Source organism: Heptranchias perlo, chromosome 35 (genome assembly GCF_035084215.1).
Source record: "Heptranchias perlo isolate sHepPer1 chromosome 35, sHepPer1.hap1, whole genome shotgun sequence".
Lineage (NCBI taxonomy): Eukaryota > Metazoa > Chordata > Chondrichthyes > Hexanchiformes > Hexanchidae > Heptranchias > Heptranchias perlo.
In genome coordinates this window covers 11,397,145-11,415,233 of record NC_090359.1, presented here as the reverse complement: position 1 = coordinate 11,415,233, position 18,089 = coordinate 11,397,145, and the positions used below count along the sequence as shown (strand labels likewise).

Sequence of the window (18,089 nt, the reverse complement as noted above, 5' to 3'; positions counted from 1 at the left end):
CAGTCTCTCCACATAACTGAAGTCCCTCATCCCTGGCACCATTCTAGTAAATCTCCTCTGCACCCTCTCTAAGGCCTTGACATCCTTCCCAATGTTTGGTGTCCAGAATTGAACACAATACTCCAGCTGAGGCCCAACCAGTGTTTTGTGAAGGTTTGGTATCAATTCCTTGCTTTTGTATTCTGTGCCTCAATTAATAAAGCCAAGGGCCCCATTTGCTTTTTTAAACAGCCTTCTCAACTTATCCTGCCACCTTCAAAGATTTGTGTACATACACCTCCAGGTCTCTCTATTCCTGCACTCCCTTTAAAATTGCACCATTTACTTTTTATTTTCTCTCCTCATTCTTCCTACCATAATGTATCACTTCACAATTCTCTGCATTAAATTTCATATGCCATGTTTCTGCCCATTTCACCAGTCTGTCTGTGTCCTCCTGAAGTCTGTTACTATCCTCCACATTGTTTCTTACATTTCTGAGTTTCGTGTCATGTGCAAACTTTGAAATTATACCCTGTACTCCCAAGTCCCAGTCATTAATATATATCAAAAAGAGCAGTGGTCCTAATACCGAGCCCTGGGGGACACCACTGTATACTTGCCTCCAGTCTGAAAATCAACTGTTCACCACTACTTTCTGTTTTCTGCCCCTTAGCCAATTTTGTATCCACGCTGCCATTGTCCGTTTAATCCCATGGGCTTCAATTTTGCTAACAAGTCTATTGTGTGATACTTTATCCTCCCTTAATCTCTCCCTGCATAGAAACTCCCCGACCCATATTCATGGCCAGTCCCTCGACCTTGCCATCTCACGTGGCCTCTCTACTCCCGATCGTGTCAATCATGGATAAGGCCATCTCTGATCACTTCCTTGTATCCCTCTCCACCCACATAGAATCATAGAATCATAGAAACGTTACAGCACGGAAGGAGTCCATTTGGCCCATCGAGTCCATACCGGCTCTATGCAAGATCAATCCAGCTAGTCCCACTCCCCCAATGCACATCACAGAATGAACTCAGGAATCCCACGCCACTTTCTATGAGCGGTAACAGGCTGCGGTTATGGTGCAGACCGGAACCCAGGGCTGAGGCTGTGGTCATCAGTTACTCTGGGAGTGGCACAGTCTGTTTCATGACTCGCCAAGGGTGAGAGTAACCCCAGGGAGTCAGGCTAGTGTTTAGAAGGGTGTGGGTTCCAGCTCCCGTTCCAGGACTGGGACACATGATCCAGACTGACTGTGTCGTTCTGAGAGGGAGCTGCATCGTGAGAGGTGCTGTCCTTTGAATGAGGTGTTCAGTGGTAATTTGTGAAGAGCAGGGAGTTCTCCCGGTGTCCTGGCCAATATTCTTTCCCCAACCATCAGCACCCAACAAACAGGAGGTCTGCTCAATATCTCATCACTGTTTGTGGGATCTTGCTGTAAACAACTTGGCTGCTACGTTCTCTTATAAAACGATAGTGACTGAACTTCTAGTGAAGTGCGTTGGGATGTCCTGAGGATGTGAAAGGTGCTATACAAATGCAAGTTCCTTGTTTCTCACAGTGGGCCGTGTCTCTTTCCTCGTCTCATTGAGACTCTCAGTTAATTGGTCCGTTCTCTCCGCAGATGGGGTTTTACAGTAAATAATAAAAGGACTGCAGTCAGACACTTGGCCATGAGCTGCTGAGTGACCTGTCGGGACATTGTTGCTTGCTTCCCTTCAGCTTGTGGGACTGGGTTTTTGGTGCATTGTCCCTTCAAGTGCTGTGGTTTGCCTCATTTCTCAGTGTGATTATGGTGCGAACTCAGAAGCAGCCACAGTCCGGACTGCAGGCAAATTGGGAGGTTGGGACTAAAAGTTCACTATTCCCACACCGGGAGTCGAACCCGGGCCGCCTGGGTGAAAACCAGGAATCCTCACCGCTAGACCATATGGGAACTGAAATACCAACTAGCAAGAAGGGCACTGAGACTACAACCGGAAAGTTAACGGGCGATTCAAAGGAGGTATTCACAATTCTGAAAGGTATTGACAGAGTATTTAAGGAGAAATTGTTTCCAGTGATGGAAGGGTTAATAACCAGAAGAGAAAGATTTAAGGTAAATTGAAAGACAGTCATGGGGGGTGTGACTAAGATTGAGACCATTCATTCAGCTGCCTCTGCAGCTCCCCTCCCTTCCCCGAGCCCACCAAGTTTCTCTCCTATCTCCCCTCATGCCCTCTCTGAGCTCTCTTGACCATGAGACCCACCTCCTGCTCCCTCGACCCTATTCCCACCAAACTGCTGACCACCCAACCTCCCTTCCTGGCCCCATGTCAGCTGACATTGTTAATGTTATCCTCTCCTCAGGTACGGTCCCCCTCCCGATCAAATCTTCCATCATCACCCTCCTTCATAAAAGACCCACCCTTGACCCCTGTGTCCTTGCAAACTACCAACCCATCTCCCACCTCCCTTTCCTTTTCAAAGTGTTGTCCCCTCCCAAATCCATGTCCATCTTTCCCACAACACCATGTTTGAATCCCTCCAATCAGGTTTCCACTCCTGCCACAGTACTGAAACGGCCCTTGTCAATGTCACAAATGACATCCTCTGTGACTGTGTGGAGGGAGATTTAATCTTGATCGAACCCTTGATGTACCTGCCCCCGGAGTGTTTGATGGCACATTGTGGAGGGAGCTTTACTCTGTCATGTACTGTACAGTATCAGTCTGTGATGGAGCAGAGCCCTGCTCTTTAATAGAAATCATTCTTTCGATGAGCCAATGAGCCCCGAAAGCAGCCTCCAAGATCCAAAGTCTGATTTCCATCCCACAGTTCCAGCAGTTAGCGAGGGCTGGGCCACGTTAACAGCAGCTCTCTGTTCCTGGTCTGGAGCTGAGGTGTTGTGTATTGTCCCTGACACAGGGACCAGACGGTGAGCTGCTGGCTCCTATTGTTCTGGGATCATTCCCTGCTGCTCTGTTCTCACCTCTTCACTGGGTCTCAGATTATTACCAGCCATCTTCCTGATCAATAAACAATCGCCAGTCTGACCGCGGAGATTTGAAATGTGTGAAACATTTCATGTGTCTCATCCCTCTCCCTGGACACAAATAAATAGGCCGTCATGAAATGGTCACAGTCCATTTCTTGAGCCTTCTCCTCCTTAGAAGAATCTTTTAAACTCCTTGCTAAAGTGACCATTGATCTTAATGTCCTGTTTTGCGGTATGTTCTAGATTGTTCCAGGTCAGCATTGTAATAATTTGGGGTAGTTGAAAAGTGGGATCATTATATTAAATCAAGATATTTATCACAGCCCCGCCCCCCAAACATTCAAACCACCGTTCAGGAGGAGAACCCCTCTGCTCACTGACCGACATTGGCTCCCAGTCCACCAACATCTCAAATTTTAAATTCTCATCCTCGTGTTCAAATCCCTCCATGACCTCGCCCCTCCCTATCTCTGTAACCTCCTCCACCCCGACAACCCTCCGAGATCTCTGAGCTCCTCCAATTCAGGCCTCTCGCGCATCCACGATTTTCATCGCTCCACCATTGGCGGCCGTGCCTTCAACCGACTGGGCCCAAAGCTCTGGATTTCCCTCCCTTAACCTCCCCGCCTCTCGACCTCTCTCTCCTCCCTTAAGACACTTAAAACCGACCTCACCTGTCCCAATATCTCCTTATGTGGCTCCGTGTCACATTTTGTTTGATAATCGCTCCTGAGAAGCGCCTTGGGACGTTTTACTCCGTTAAAGGCGCGATATAAATGCAAGTTGTTGTTGTTGGGGTGGAGAAAGGGTTTTCTTTCTTTTTATGACTCTTTTCTATCTCTCTATTTCTTTCCTTTCTCGGACTCTGTTTTCCGGGTCTGTTCACTGACACACATTACAATCTGTGTCACTCGGTGTCTAACAATGTGAGGCAATGTGTTTTATTCCCGCTGTGTTATCTCTCTGGCGGTTTGCTGATAAATGTTTAACTCGCGGCCTGTTCCCGTTAATGGTCACAAGCAGTAACAGACAGACAGAGCGTGTCTGACCGCCCTGAGATGTGGAAAAGGCATCAGTTTAGGACAAATGCATCAAATCAAATGTTCATCGAGCACCGAGAGAGACAAAATCCAGAGAGAAAGGCAGAAGGAAATAGAGAAATAAAAGCTAAATACAGACATCCTTGATGTCTCTCTATTTCATCCCCAACCGTTCAGTGTCGGGTAAAAATGTCAGTGTAAATAAATGTTCGAGAATCGACCCAAAGAAGAAACAAAATAATCTAAAAACTGCTGAAATCCGGAATCGAACCAGCGACCTTTAAATTTTCGATCAAACGCTCCCCCAACTGAGCTATTTCGGCCCCACATCAAACTATGCCTTGGTTCATCCTTTTGGAATAAAATATAACCCCGGGTGGAATTGCCCCTCCCGCTCATTCCTCACTTCGGGAGAATGAGACCGACCATCAAGGAGAGATTTTCTGATCCTGTCGTTGAATCTCATTTATATTAAACATTCCTTGAACTCTCTGCCGGGGGGATTCAGAGCTGGGGTTCGCCATGAACCAGCTTCCCCTCAATTCCCAGCTTTATCAGTGAATCGACCAACAAACGCTCGACAGAGCTCAGGTTATATTAATAATAAAAACAGAAAATACGGGAAACACTCAGCAGGTCAGGCAGCATCTGTGAAGAGAGAAACATCCTTTCAGGTCAATGACCTTTCATCAGAAAAAGGAGATATTCTGTTTTTGCTTCAGATTTCCAGCATCTGCAGTATTTTGCTTTTGTTTTACAGCTTGTATTAATGTTCTGCTGATGATATCTGAATATTATCTTGTGTTTGGGCCACTTTAATCAGGTTCATGGACAAATTCTTCCATCATCCCTTCTCCCACATCGCTTCTCTCTCTCATTCATTCTTTTCTCCTTTCAATCCAGAAGAGGGCGGGAATCAGAGCTCACCCCCCGAACCCTCCGCACACAGACCCCCGTCTACCACCCCGTGTGATCCAAGAGACAATTCAATACATTACTCTGTATAAACACAGAAAGCTGACACACCAGGGGAGATCACACGGTGTTGGACACGGAGTGAAATAAACTGAAGCGTTTATAAAAAGTTACAGATCACAACACGTGTCTCTGTCTCTCTCCGCCATCCCGGCCTGTGCTGAGTGAGCTGATCTCAACTGATGTGGTACTGAGTCCCACACAGAGCAGGATGGGCACATGTTCAATCTCCAGCCTGTACTGAGTTAGCTGATCTCACGAGGTGTGCTACTGAGCCCCGGAGCAAGAAAAGCCGAGGCTCAGTCCTCGGCCTGAGCTGAGTTACCTGGATTCACCCGTGTGGTACTGAGCCCCACAGGGCAAGTTGGATCCCCGGCCTGTGATATGTTAGTTCATCTCACTATAATTTATTAAGGAGGTCAAGGTCTTGGAGAGGATGGAGAGGAGATTTCCCAGAATTATACCAGGGATGGGGTTTAGTTGTGTGGAGAGACTCGAGAACCTGGGATTGTTCTGCTTCGAGCAATGAAGGTTAAGGGTAGAAGTAATCCACGTGTTCAAAATTAAGAGGGGTTTTGATCGAGTAAATAAGGAGAAACTGCACGCACTGGCTAAGGTGCCTGTCTACCTCATACGTTGCAGGAAAGGATGCCCCGGAGCATGGTACATTGGCGAGACCGTGCAGACACTGCGACTACGGATGAACGGACACCGCACAACAATCGCCAGACAGGAGGGTTCCCTCCCAGTCGGGGAACACTTAGCAGTCAAGGACATTCAGCCTCCGATCTTCGGGTAAGCGTTCTCCAAGGCGGCCTTCGAGACACACGACAATGCAAAATCGTCGAGAAGAAATTGATAGCCAAGTTCCGCACCCATGAGGACGGCCTCAACCGGGATCTTGGGTTCATGTCGCGCTACATGTAACCCCACCGCGGCGGGGGGGGGGGGGGGAAGAGAAAAAAAAAAGTTATCTGTTTTTAATACAACTGGCCATTCTTTGTCTCTCTCTCTGTCTCTTTTTTTCCCCGGGATGAGGGGGCGGACATATGAGGAGAGGTTGAGTAGATTGGGACTCTACTCATTGGAGTTCAGAAGAATGAGAGGCGATCTTATTGAAACATATAAGATTGTGAAGGGGCTTGATCGGGTGGATGCGGTAGGGATGTTCCCAAGGAAGGGTGAAACTAGAACGAGGGGGCACAATCTTAGCATAAGGGGCTGCTCTTTCAAAACTGAGATGAGGAGAAACTTCTTCACTCAGAGGGTAGTAGGTCTGTGGAATTTGCTGCCCCAGGAAGCTGTGGAAGCTACATCATTAAATAAATTTAAAACAGAAATAGAGAGTTTCCTAGAAGTAAAGGGAATTAGGGGTTATGGGGAGCAGACAGGAAATTGGATATGAATTCAGATTTGAGGTTAGGATCAGATCAGCCATGATCTTATTGAATGGCGGAGCAGGCTCGAGGGGCCGATTGGCCTTCTCCTGCTCCTATTTCTTATGTTCTTATGTTCTTATGTCTTTGTAATCTGACCGCTTGCGTATTCAGTGGTCTTGGGTGTAATGTTCCCCTGTCTGAACACCATCCATGCAGAGGTGTGATAACAGGCAGTTGGAAAGATTATCTGTAATCGCCAGGCATTGTTCTGTTACTATACATGCGGAGCTTTTATGGAAACCTTCACACACCTGACGAAGGAGGAAAGCTCCGAAAGCTTGTGATTTTCAATTAAAACTGTTGGACTATAACCTGGTGTTGTAAGATTCCTTACATTTGTCCACCCCAGTCCATCACCGGCATCTCCACATCATATATTCTTTCAGTTCTGGTATCATACTTGTGAATCTTTTTTGCATCCTCTCCAATGCCTCTATATCCTTTCTATAATATGGAGACCAGAACTGTGACCAGTACTCCATGTGTTCTATAAGCGTTTAACATAACTTCTCAGCTTTTGAATTCTTTCCCTCTAGAGATGAACCCCAGTGCTTGATTTGCCTTTTTATGGCCTTATTAATCTGCGTCACTACTTTTAGTCATTTGTGTATCTGTACCCCTAGACCATTTGGTCCTCCATCCAATTTGGACTTTTATTATCCAAGTAGTGTGAGGCCTCCTTATTCTTCCTACTGGTAGATGCCAGTGTTGTCGATGTAGTGGAACAGCTTGGCTGGTTCTGCAACACGTTTTCAGCTGGGATGTTGTTGGGGCACATAGTTTTACTGTGTCCAGTGCGTTCATCCGTGACTTGATATCTTGTTGAGTGAATCGAATTGGCTGAAGACTGGCATTTGTGATGGTGGGGACCTCAGGAGGAGGCTGAGAAGGATCATCCCTTTGGTGCTTCTTGCTGAAGATGGCTGCGAACACTTCAGCCTTGTCTTTTGCACTCACATACTGCGCTCCACCACCTTTGAGGATGGGGATGTTCAGGGAGCCTCTGCGTCCCGTTAATTTCTTAATTCTCCGCCACCATTTTTGACTGGATATGGCAGGACTGCAGAATTTGGACCAGATACGTTGGTTATGGGATCATTTAGCTCTGTCTATCGCCTACTGATTCCGCTGTTTAGCATGTAGTCCTGTGTTGAAGCTTCACCAGGTTGACATCTCATTTTCAGCTACACCTGATGCTGATCCAGAGATGCACTTCTACACTACTCATTGAACCAGGGTTGGCTTGATGGTGATGGAGGAGTGAGAGATATGCCGGGACATGAGGTTACAGATTGTGGTGGATTAAAATTCTGCTGCTGCCAATGGCAAAACAGTGCCTCGTGAATGCCCAGTTATGAGCTGCTAGATCTGTTCTTAATCTTTCCTATTTAGCAAGTTGAGAATGTCACATGACACGATGGAGGGCTTCCTCGTTGGGACCTGGTCTCCACAAGGACTGTGCGGTGGTCACTCCCACCAATACTGTCATGAACAGATGCATTGGTGACAGGTGGATTGGTGAGGACGGTGTCAAGTAGATTGTTACCTTATGTTGTTTCTGTCACTAACTGTCACAAGCCCAGTCTAGTAGCTATATCCTTCAGGATTCTGCCAGCTCTGTCAATGGTGGTTTTACTGAGCCACTTTTGGTGACTGACATTGAAATCCCCACCCAAAGTATATTCTGTGCTTCCTCCAAGTGGTGTTCAACATGGAGGAGAACTGATTCATCAGTTGAGGCGAGGTGATAGGTGATAGTCAGCAAGAGGTTTTCTTGCCCATGTTTGACCTGAGGCCTTGAGACTTCATGTGGTCCAGACTCAATGTTGAAGAATTCCAGGGTCACTCGCACCACACTGTATATCCACTTCTGGTGGGTCAGACCTGCCGGTGGGAGAGGATGTACCCAAGGATGATGATGGGACTTTTGCTGATAGCTTTGATTCTGTAAGATTGACTAGAATGTGGGACTGCTGTCCCAACTTTGGCGCCAGTCCCCAGATGTTGGAAGAGTTTTCATGGTTGACTGGGCTGGGTGTGCCTTTGTCATGTCCGAATTCGATGCTTGGGAGGCAGCCAAGTGGTCCGTCCGATTTTATTCTTCTCAGCCTTTTTTTGTAGCGGTTTGATTCAACTGAGTGTCTTGCTTGGCCATTTCAGAGGGCAGTTCATCATCACGTATAGGCCAGACCGGTAAGCACGGCAGGTTTCCTGCCCTAAACGACAATAGTGAACCACTTAGGATAACCTGACAGCTTCGTAGTCACTTTTTGTTCCAGGTTAATTTTGTTTTTTTCCATTTAAACTGAATTACAATTCACAAACTACCGGTGGCGATAGAGGGAATAGTTGGACCAGGCTGGCAATGGGAGTACAGAAAATTCAAGTAGAACTTTCACATTGATGAACTGAGTTTCGATATTTCTTGCACGGTGTGCTTGTGGTTTCAATCTTCATTTCATATATTTAACTTAGAAATTGTGGCTCTGTCATTGTACAATTCATTGTTCCAAAAGGTTACTCAGCTGGTCGATGTGTAATGTTCCGTCTCCTTCATGATTGTGATAGTCAAAGGTCAGATGGGACCAAAACCTGTTTGTTCAAGAGTCTGTAAGCAATATCAGCAGATATGCGATCTAATTGTCTCATGAGAGGTTTACTTAAACTATAAGTATCTCGCTGCTTTAACTTCGTTACCTGACATTGAAGCCCGCATACCTCTTTACAGCATCGAAATTAATCGTCTCCACAGAGAAATGCATGTGCCTGCAATTGCGGAGACAGAAGCAGTTTATTACCCTATTCTCGCAGCAATTGGGTTACCTGGTAGGTCATTATCAGCACGTATGGTGTAAGTAACAGAACATTGAACTATTTCAACGCTGAGTCTGGTAAACATAGAATGTTATTTTGCAAAGTTTTGTGATACAGCTAAAACTTCCATCCTTGTACCATTGGTCAATGCACCGAGTAACTCACCCTCGCTCTGTGCTGAACTGTCGAGTCTGGGGTCTAAATGTGTCCTTGGTGCTCCCTGGCCAGGCAGGGGTAAAACAGGCAGGGCGCACAGTCCTGAGTGTAATCCACTGCCTCCTGGTGAAAGCGCGCCTGTTGTGGAGATCGGGTGAGGAAGGACCGGGTGAGATTGTCGTGTTTCCCGAGGACCGATCGCCTGGGGTTCCGGAGAGCAGATTGCGGCTGTGTATCCCGGCATGAGTCAGTGTCTTCAGGATAGAAGGACAGGGAACAAATGGAATACATATCAGATAAATAAAACATGTGACAGAAACTGTCCTCCTGAGTTGAAGGTACAATCTTGTGTTCCCATCAAATGTTCCTCTCAGATCATAATTATATTCCCGCAATGACTTTACAGGACTTTTATGCATTTGATGTTTAAAGTATTGTAAGGGCTTGGTGAAAAAAGGTGACTGTAGGAATAAACGGATCATTCTCAGGTTAGCAGGCTGTAACTTGTAGGGTGTCACAAGGATCAGTGCTTGGGCCACAGCTGTTTTCAATCTATTTGAATGACTTAGATAAAGGGACCGAGTGCAATGTATCCAAGTTTGCTGACGATACAAAGCTCGGTGGGAAAGTAAGCTGTGAGGAGGACACAAAGAGTGAGCAAAGGGAGATGGACAGGATAAGTGAGTGGGCAAGAAGGTGGCAGATGGAGTATAATGTGGGGAAATGTGAGGTTATTCACTTTGGTAGGAAGAATAGAAAAACAGATTTTTTTTAAATGATAAGAAACGATTAAATGTAGATGTTCAGAGGGATTTGTGTGTCCTTGTACACAAAACACAGAAAGTTAACATGTTGGTACAGCAAGCAATTGGGAAGGCAAATGGAATGTTGGCCTTTATTGCAAGGGGTTGGAGTACAAGAGTAAGGAAGTCTTGCTGCAATTGTGCATGGCTTTGGTGAGACCACACCTGGATACTGTGTACAGTTTTGGTCTCTTTACCTAAGGAAGGATATACTTGTCTTCGAGGGGATGCAATGAAGAAAAGAAAGAAAGTCTTGCATTTACCTAACGCCTTTCCCGACCTGCCAAAGCGCTTTACAACCAATAAAGTACTTTTGAAGTGTAGTTGCTGTTGTAATGTAGGAAACACAACAGCTCATTTGCTCATAACACAGTCCCACAAATAGCCATGTGATAATCACCAAATGATTTGATTTTTTAGAGATGTTGGTTGAAAGACAGTATCTACCGACAGAGCAACACCCTCAGTCTGACACTGGAAGATCGGCCGAGATTGTTGGTGCAACTTTCGTGCAGTGGGGCTTTGAACCCACCACCATTTGACTCAGAGGCGAGAGTGCTACCAACTGAACTACAGCTTATAAATAGAAGGTTCGCTCGATTAATTCCTGGGATGAGAGGGTTGTGAGGAGCGATTGAGTAGAATGGACCTATAATCTCTGGAGTTTAGAAGATTGAGAAGTGATCTCATTGAAATATGTAAGATTCTGAGAGGGCTTGAGAGGGTAGATGCTGAGAGGCTGTTTCCCCTGGCTGAAGAGTCTTGAACTGGAGAGCATTGTCTCAGGATAAGGAGTCAGACATTTAAGATGAGGAGGAATTTCTTCACTCCAAGGGTTGTGAATCTTTGGAATTCTCTACCCCAGTAGGCTGTGGATGCTGAGTCATTGAATATATTCAAAACTGAGATCGATAGATTTTGAGATTCCAAGAGAATGAACCGGGCGGGAAAGTGGAGTTGAGGTCGAAGATCAGCCATGATCTTATTGAATGTCGGAGCAGGATCGAGGGGCTGGATGGCCTCCTCCTGCTTCTATTGCTTATGTTCTTATGTACTTTTGTACTAATGACTGCATGCTGCTGCCCATGTATGTTATTGTGGAGAGTGGGGGAAACCAGACTTGGCATTAATTCGAGAGGGGTTTAGCTGGAGAACATGAATGAGAGTTGGCGGTCATTTGTTCTTATGTAGCGCGGCTTCTGGGATCCATCTCTTAGAATCATAGAGTAGTTACAGCACAGAGGAGGCCATTCGGCCCATCGAGCCGGTGCCGGCTCTTTGTCAGAGCAATCCAGTTAGTCCCATTTCCCCGCAGCCCTGCAATTTTCTTTCCTTTCAAGTATTTATCCAATTCCTTTTTGAAAGAATTGTGCACACATATCCCCAGATCTCTCCATTCCTGCACCACCTTTAGAATTGTACCATTTAGCTTATATTTCCTCTCCTTATGCTTCCTGCCAAAATGTATCACTTCACAATTCTCTGCATTAAATTTCATCTGCCATGTCCCGCCCATTCCACCAGCCTGTCTGCCTAATTTACGGGAAATTATCTTGTCGCATTTGCTTTCAAATTTGTTGACGTCCTGTCCCGTGGACCTCCCAGTGTCGGAATCGACTGAATAAACTTAATCTCAAGGATCACAAGTGAGGACTCAGCTGTCGGGTGAGGGATCCCGGGGCCACCGTCACCCGAAAGGAACCTCCCAGAATGAGCTGCCCCTTCGGAACAGGAGGCAGAAGCCAAGGGGAAAAACCAATAAATAAACACAATCATAGCCCATGTACATCGGTTAAACTGAGAGCTCATTGATCAGCCCGGTTGGTGATTTCACTGTTTCTGTTTCTCTCTTTCTCTCAGTGAACTTGCTGGCGATTGTGATCCTGTCCCGTGGAAAGTGCGGTCTCTCCAAATGTATCACTCGCTACCTGGTGGCCATGGCGACGGCGGATCTCCTGGTGATTGCCTGTAATGTGATCTTATATCGGATTGCTCATCTTTATTGGGGGATCACTTTCCTGCTCTACACTCCTGTTTGCAGATTCATTCTCTTCCTGGCTCCTGCTGCCACAGACAGTTCTGTTTGGTTAACGGTCGCTTTTACCTTTGATCGTTTTGTAGCCATTAGTTGTCAGAAGCTGAAAACAAAATATTGCACCGAGAAAACTTCACTTGTGATTATCGTGACTTTGAGCGCGCTGTTCGGTTTAAAGAACATTCCCCGGCCCTTCGTGTATGTTCCGTATCCGTATGTAACAATTAACAATATACCGTGGGGTTGTCGTGTATCATCACAGTTTTATATTCTACCCACATGGATCGCATTTTCTTGGATTGAACAGCTGTTAACCCCGTTGCTTCCATTCTGTTTGATTTTATTGTTTAATGCTCTCACCGTCAGACGCATTTTAGTGGCCAGTCGGGCCCGAAGGAGCCTCCGGGACCTCAGCAATGGTGAGAATGACAAGGACCCTGAGATGAAGAACCGCAGAAGGTCCATCGTTTTACTTTTTGCCATATCCGGCAGTTTTATCCTGCTCTGGATGACAACGGTCGTATATTTTTTATATTATCGAATCAAAAGCATCTTTAACCGCAGATCTTTCCATAATCCTTTCGCAAACTTCGAACAAGCGGGAATTATGCTTCAGCTTCTGAGTTCCTGCACGAACACGGCCATTTACACAGTGACCCAGAGTAAGTTCAGAGAGGAGCTGCTCAATGCGATTAAATATCCGTTTACTCTAATTGATAAATTGATCAAATGAGGAAAACGGTTGAAGTGAAGCAGGAATGGACTCCCAACATCACAACTCAATTCCATATCACAATTATCACCTCAATTTACCAAAGGGACTCAGCATCAGGGCCATCGATATCTCCTTTAAAGACATTTGTTGTCAAAATTTAGATCAAAGTTAAATTTGACAGCACCCGACATAAAATGAGCAAAAGCAACAGACAGTAACATTATCAAAACATGTTCCTGTATTCAGATCATTTTTTAAACACGTCCTCAGGGAGTCTGACCTGAAATGTAATTGTCCGGAGGAAGGGCTGTGAATTAGCGACTGGATATTAGTTTCCACTGGACCGGACTAATAATCGAGCCCCGCCTACAGCATCTGTGGGGTTAATTCTCTCTTTTAACTATTTCTGGGCCCCCTTAAAACATTCCTGTAACTCCGTGTCTGTGATATTTTAACAGCCGTTGGTCCTCAATAGTCTGGGAATGACTGGTGTTGATCACAGTGAAGGAATGTTTCCACATTCAGTTGCTGTTCTTTTTAAGGGGCACAACTAATTAAACCCAAATCATACAAAGAAGGACAAAAGAAACTTATTTAATTGAATCATTAAGTTGTTGCTGATGTCGACTGTACGGTCCAGCCCCGACGGTGCCCACTGGTCGCGGAAAGCCTCCAGCAACCGGCGGACGCCGAGTGCTCCTTCTCCAGGGCCCCCTGGGGCGGACAACGCCACGGAAGAGAGGCCGGCAGTCGGAGCTACCACCCCCTCGGGCCAGGTCTAACCTGGACCTGTGGATGGCCACCTTGGCCAGACCCAGGAGGAGATCCTCTGACTGACCCGCCCTCCTCCTCAGTCGGTGGCCAAAGACGAGGAGCGTGGGACTGAAACGCAGCCAGAAGTTGAGGAGTAGCCCCTTTAAATAGTGGAACAGGGGCTGCAACCTCTCACACTCCTTGTAGACATGAAACACAGACTCCTCCAGGTCGCAGAAGGTCCGTTGCTGTTTTAAAACGGCCGTTAAGTCTTTTAAACAAAATTATCAGGCTGATGACTCAGTTAGAATAGTCGATAGAGGAATTTCACAGGAGGAGATGCAATTTCCATCAGTCAGTATATTTATTTTCTATAATGGGAGGAGAGAGGCCGCCAGGCGGAAGGGTTTAACAGAGAGTAAAGCCGGGTTAGCTGCAGGCACTGCCGCAGAAGGGGAACCGAGGAACGAGTGAATGCACAGAAGGCCAGTGTTGGAGGGCCAAAGAGTGTGGGACATGGAGATGGAGGCGTTTGCAGAGGTAGGATAGGGCAAACCTTGGAGGGACTGATTTGTTTCCTGTCCCTCAACATATTACCTATGAGATCTGATAAATTGAGGAATGGGAGGGCGGGGTATGGAGACCGGCGGGGAGGTGATTGAAGAGGTGGAGTCCAGAGATAATGCTCAAAGGAAGAGAAGTTAACGAAGCAGGAAGGGGTGAGGCCAATGTGTGTTTGGAAGAGATCTATGGCAACACCACAGCGGTTAGGGGAGAAGGTGAATTGTACAGACAGGCAGTGAGGATTCAGAAAGTACCTTGTATGACAGTGTTACCACTCATCAGCCAAGTTTCAGTCAAAGAAAGAGACAGTGAAAGGGGAAAACACCAAATACAGGGTGAGGGACACACAGGGAGACAGGATCAGGGACACACGGGGAGACAGGGTCAGGGACACACAGGGAGACAGGGTCAGGGACACATGGGGAGACAGGGTCAGGGACATACGGGGAGACAGGGTCAGGTACACACGGGGAGACAGGGTCAGGGACACAGAATTTTTTTAAAAAGTTAACATTGCTCCAGTTAGCTCAGTTCCTGCAGACAGCAAGTTGTACACAGGGCGTCATCACTGACATATGAATAACCCTCTTTGTAACTGAGTGACAAATTTCACGAGTTTGTTGGATCCCTTTTGTACAATGTGTGACTTTGCCAGTAAGGGTTGGACTGTGTAAGAAATCTCCATGTACTGTGTTAATAAAACTCTGGTCCCGGTGTCACTGGGGACCTGCTCTCTCTTTACTGTAAGAAATCTCCATTAAATGAATAATCTGTGAATCTAAATAGCTGAGATCACCTTAAAGAATGGCTGACCTGCAGCACGAACACAGCTGTCCGTGGGCCTGTCTCTCTGTCTCCCACCTTCCCGTTCACGTCTCTATCTCCCTCTCTCTCTGACACGGTCTGTATCTGTCTTCATCCCTCTCTATCTCCCATTGCCTATCTCACTATTCCTGCTGCGCTGCTTATTTGCCTCCAACTCCTTGCACACTAGTGTATCTCTCTTCCTCCCTGTCCCTTTCACTCGATCCGCATCCCTCTCTACCTTGCTCCCCATCTCCCATTCTCTCCCAACCGAGTTCTCACCTCTGAGTCCACCTCACTGTTTCCCTACCCCTCACTCTCTCACTTCCTTTTCATCCCTCTCTATCATCCCCATCAATCGCTCTTTACCCTCTCTCTTCCCTCCCACTCTGTCCCTATCCACTTTCTCTCTGTGCCTGGCTCTGTTCTCTGCAATTTTGCTGACCCGTTTTCTGCACAATCCCCACATTTTGCCCCGTTCCTGGATCTCTCTGCCTGCCGTTCATTCCTCTCTGTTTAAGTTGCTCCCTTTCTTTATCCACCCTCCCTCTTTCTGAATTTCCTTTTCTCTCTCTCCACATCCCTCCCTCTCCCTACCCATCTCTCTCTACATATTCCATTTCTCTGCCTTAAACTGCAGCTGCCACCTATTTGTTCACTCCACTCCATGGTTGATGTTCAGAGATTATGAGGGTGATTTTAAAACGGAGCCGGGAAAGGGGCGGGGGTCAATTTGAGGTCAGGAAACCCATTAGTACGGGTTTCCCGGACATCCTTACGATTTTGACGAAAGGACATCTTTTATTTTTTTTTTGTCGGTCTCCCGTGTGACTGACCGGTTGATTGACAGGCTGGTATCTGTGGGACGGTCGACCAGCCAAGGAGAGAATGTCTTCAGGTAAGTCTGCAGGTAAGTCTTTGTTTGCATCGATGGGGTGGGGGGGGCATGGGTAGGCACGAGGCATGGACGGGCATAGGTGGTCACGGGGGTCACAAGTCATGTGGGATGGGATCCGGGGTCAGTCATGGGGTGGGGGCCGGGATGAGTGGTCATTGCAAGGGTGAGCAATCGTTGAGGGGCAGGGTCCGGGATCGGAGGGGGAGCGTCGGGGGTCGGAGGGGGAGGATCAGGATCGGCGGTCAGAGGGGGAGCTGGGTGTCTGTGCAGGAAGGTTTGTTGGGCCTGGGGGAAGCACTCCTGCTCCTCAAGGCCCACAAGCTGTGCCTTTCTAGGCACCTACCTGTTCCTCTCAGACCTTCTCACCTCCTTTCACGAGGAGTAAAACAGAAGGCCCAGGAATCCTGGCCCCCAAGGGTTGAAATCGGGAATTAGTAAAATTGGATGCCTGAAGCCTCCTTGAAAGGTTTTAAGGCCCGACCCGCACCCTGGGAGCGGGCTGTTCGCCCGCCCTTCGTCAGGCCCCCGTGAAAACGGGAAATTGGCAGGTTAGAGGCGGGTCTGAAATGGTGGCAATTTTCAATGCACCCCCGCCCCCAACCCACCTGTTCTTTACTTATAAAATCGAACCCATTGTTGAGGCGGTCTGGCTGCTGCTGCTTCCGCCTCTCGCCCTCCGAGAGTCCCGGCGGCGGTCGGTACCGATCTCCCTCCTCTGGATCCGGATCCACCTCGTGCCGCAATTAACAGCTTATGACTCCCGATCAGTTCGAATCAGGTCGGGATCACAGCATTTTCACAGCGGCTCAGGGTCCTGGGACTGGTTTTATATCAGTGTTTGAGGGATGGGCTGTTCAGGTTTCATGCTATAATAATGATCAGAATTAAGTTTGATGGATTAAAATGTTTTTTCTGTTACTTTCTATTTACACACTCACCAGTTTCAGACAGAAACGGGTAACAATGTTTAAGGGATGTGATGTGCAGCCTCATCTCCCATCCTTTAAGACCAAGGTCGCAGACTTGAACGTTTATGGCGGGTAATTGGTTCAGCCATTCATCGCCAGATCTGGCGGGAACACTTAAAGCTCCATCAGGTCCTGCTCTCTGCCAAAACTGCTCATTATTCCAGGATCATCCTAGAATTTAAAGATAACCCCGGCTTCTCCTCACTACGAACAGGCTTCTTAAACCCCTCTCCCCTCCCCCGGCCACCCTCACCTCCAACAACAAGTGCGAGGAACTCATGGATTTCTTTGTCACTAAGGTTGAGACCATCCGTTCAGTTGTCTCTGCTGCTTCCCTCCCTTCCCCTAGTCCACCGAGCCAAACTTTCCCTACGGTTCCCCCCTGCCTAGCACTGAACTCACAACTTTCTCTCCTTTCTTTCCTATCTCCCCTCATGCCCTCTCCGCGCGCTCATAAGACCATAAGACCATAAGAGATAGGAGCAGGAGTAGTCCATTCGGCCCCTCGAGCCTGCTCCGCCATTCAATGAGATCATGGCTGATCTAATTTTTACTTCAACTCCACTTTCCTGCCCTTTCCCCATATCCTTTGACTCCCTTGCTGATCAAAAGTTTGTCTAACTCAGCCTTGAATGTATTCAATGACTCAGCCTCCACAGCTTCTTGGGGTAAAGAATTCCAAAGATTCACGACCCTCTGGGAGGAAAAATTCCTCCTCATTTCCGTCTTAAACGGGCGACCCCTTATTCTGAGACTATGTCCCCCAGTTTTAGATTCCCCCATGAGGGTAACATCCTCTCAGCATCTACCCTATCGAGTCCCCTCAGAATCTTGTATGTTTCAATAAGATCTCCTCTCATTCTTCTAAACTCCAATGAGTATAGACCCAACCTGTTCAATCTTTCCTCATAACACAACCCTTCCATACCCGGAATCAACCGAGTGAACCTTCTCTGAACTGCCTCCAATGCAAGTATGTCCTTCCTTAAATAAGGGCACCAGAACTCTACGCAGTTCTCCAGGTGTGGTCTCACCAGCACCCTGTACAGTTGTAGCATGACTTCCTTGTTTTTATACTCCATCCCCCTAGAAACAAAGGCCAATATTCCGTTTGCCTTCCAGATTACCTGCTGCACCTGTATGTGACTTTTTATGTTTCATG

The 18,089-nt window shown here is 47.1% G+C and overlaps 1 protein-coding gene and 1 non-coding gene across 2 annotated transcripts in view; one reads left to right on the top strand and one right to left on the bottom strand.

The window, feature by feature from the left end:
• The window catches only part of LOC137302345 (zona pellucida sperm-binding protein 3-like), a 1,023,493-nt gene that overhangs the window by 299,815 nt on the left and 705,589 nt on the right, over window positions 1-18,089 (top strand). The gene's annotated exons all lie outside the window — the stretch shown is intronic.
• On the bottom strand, window positions 1,851-1,922 carry trnae-uuc (transfer RNA glutamic acid (anticodon UUC)). Its single transcript has one exon. It is a non-coding gene; the product is annotated as a tRNA-Glu (tRNA).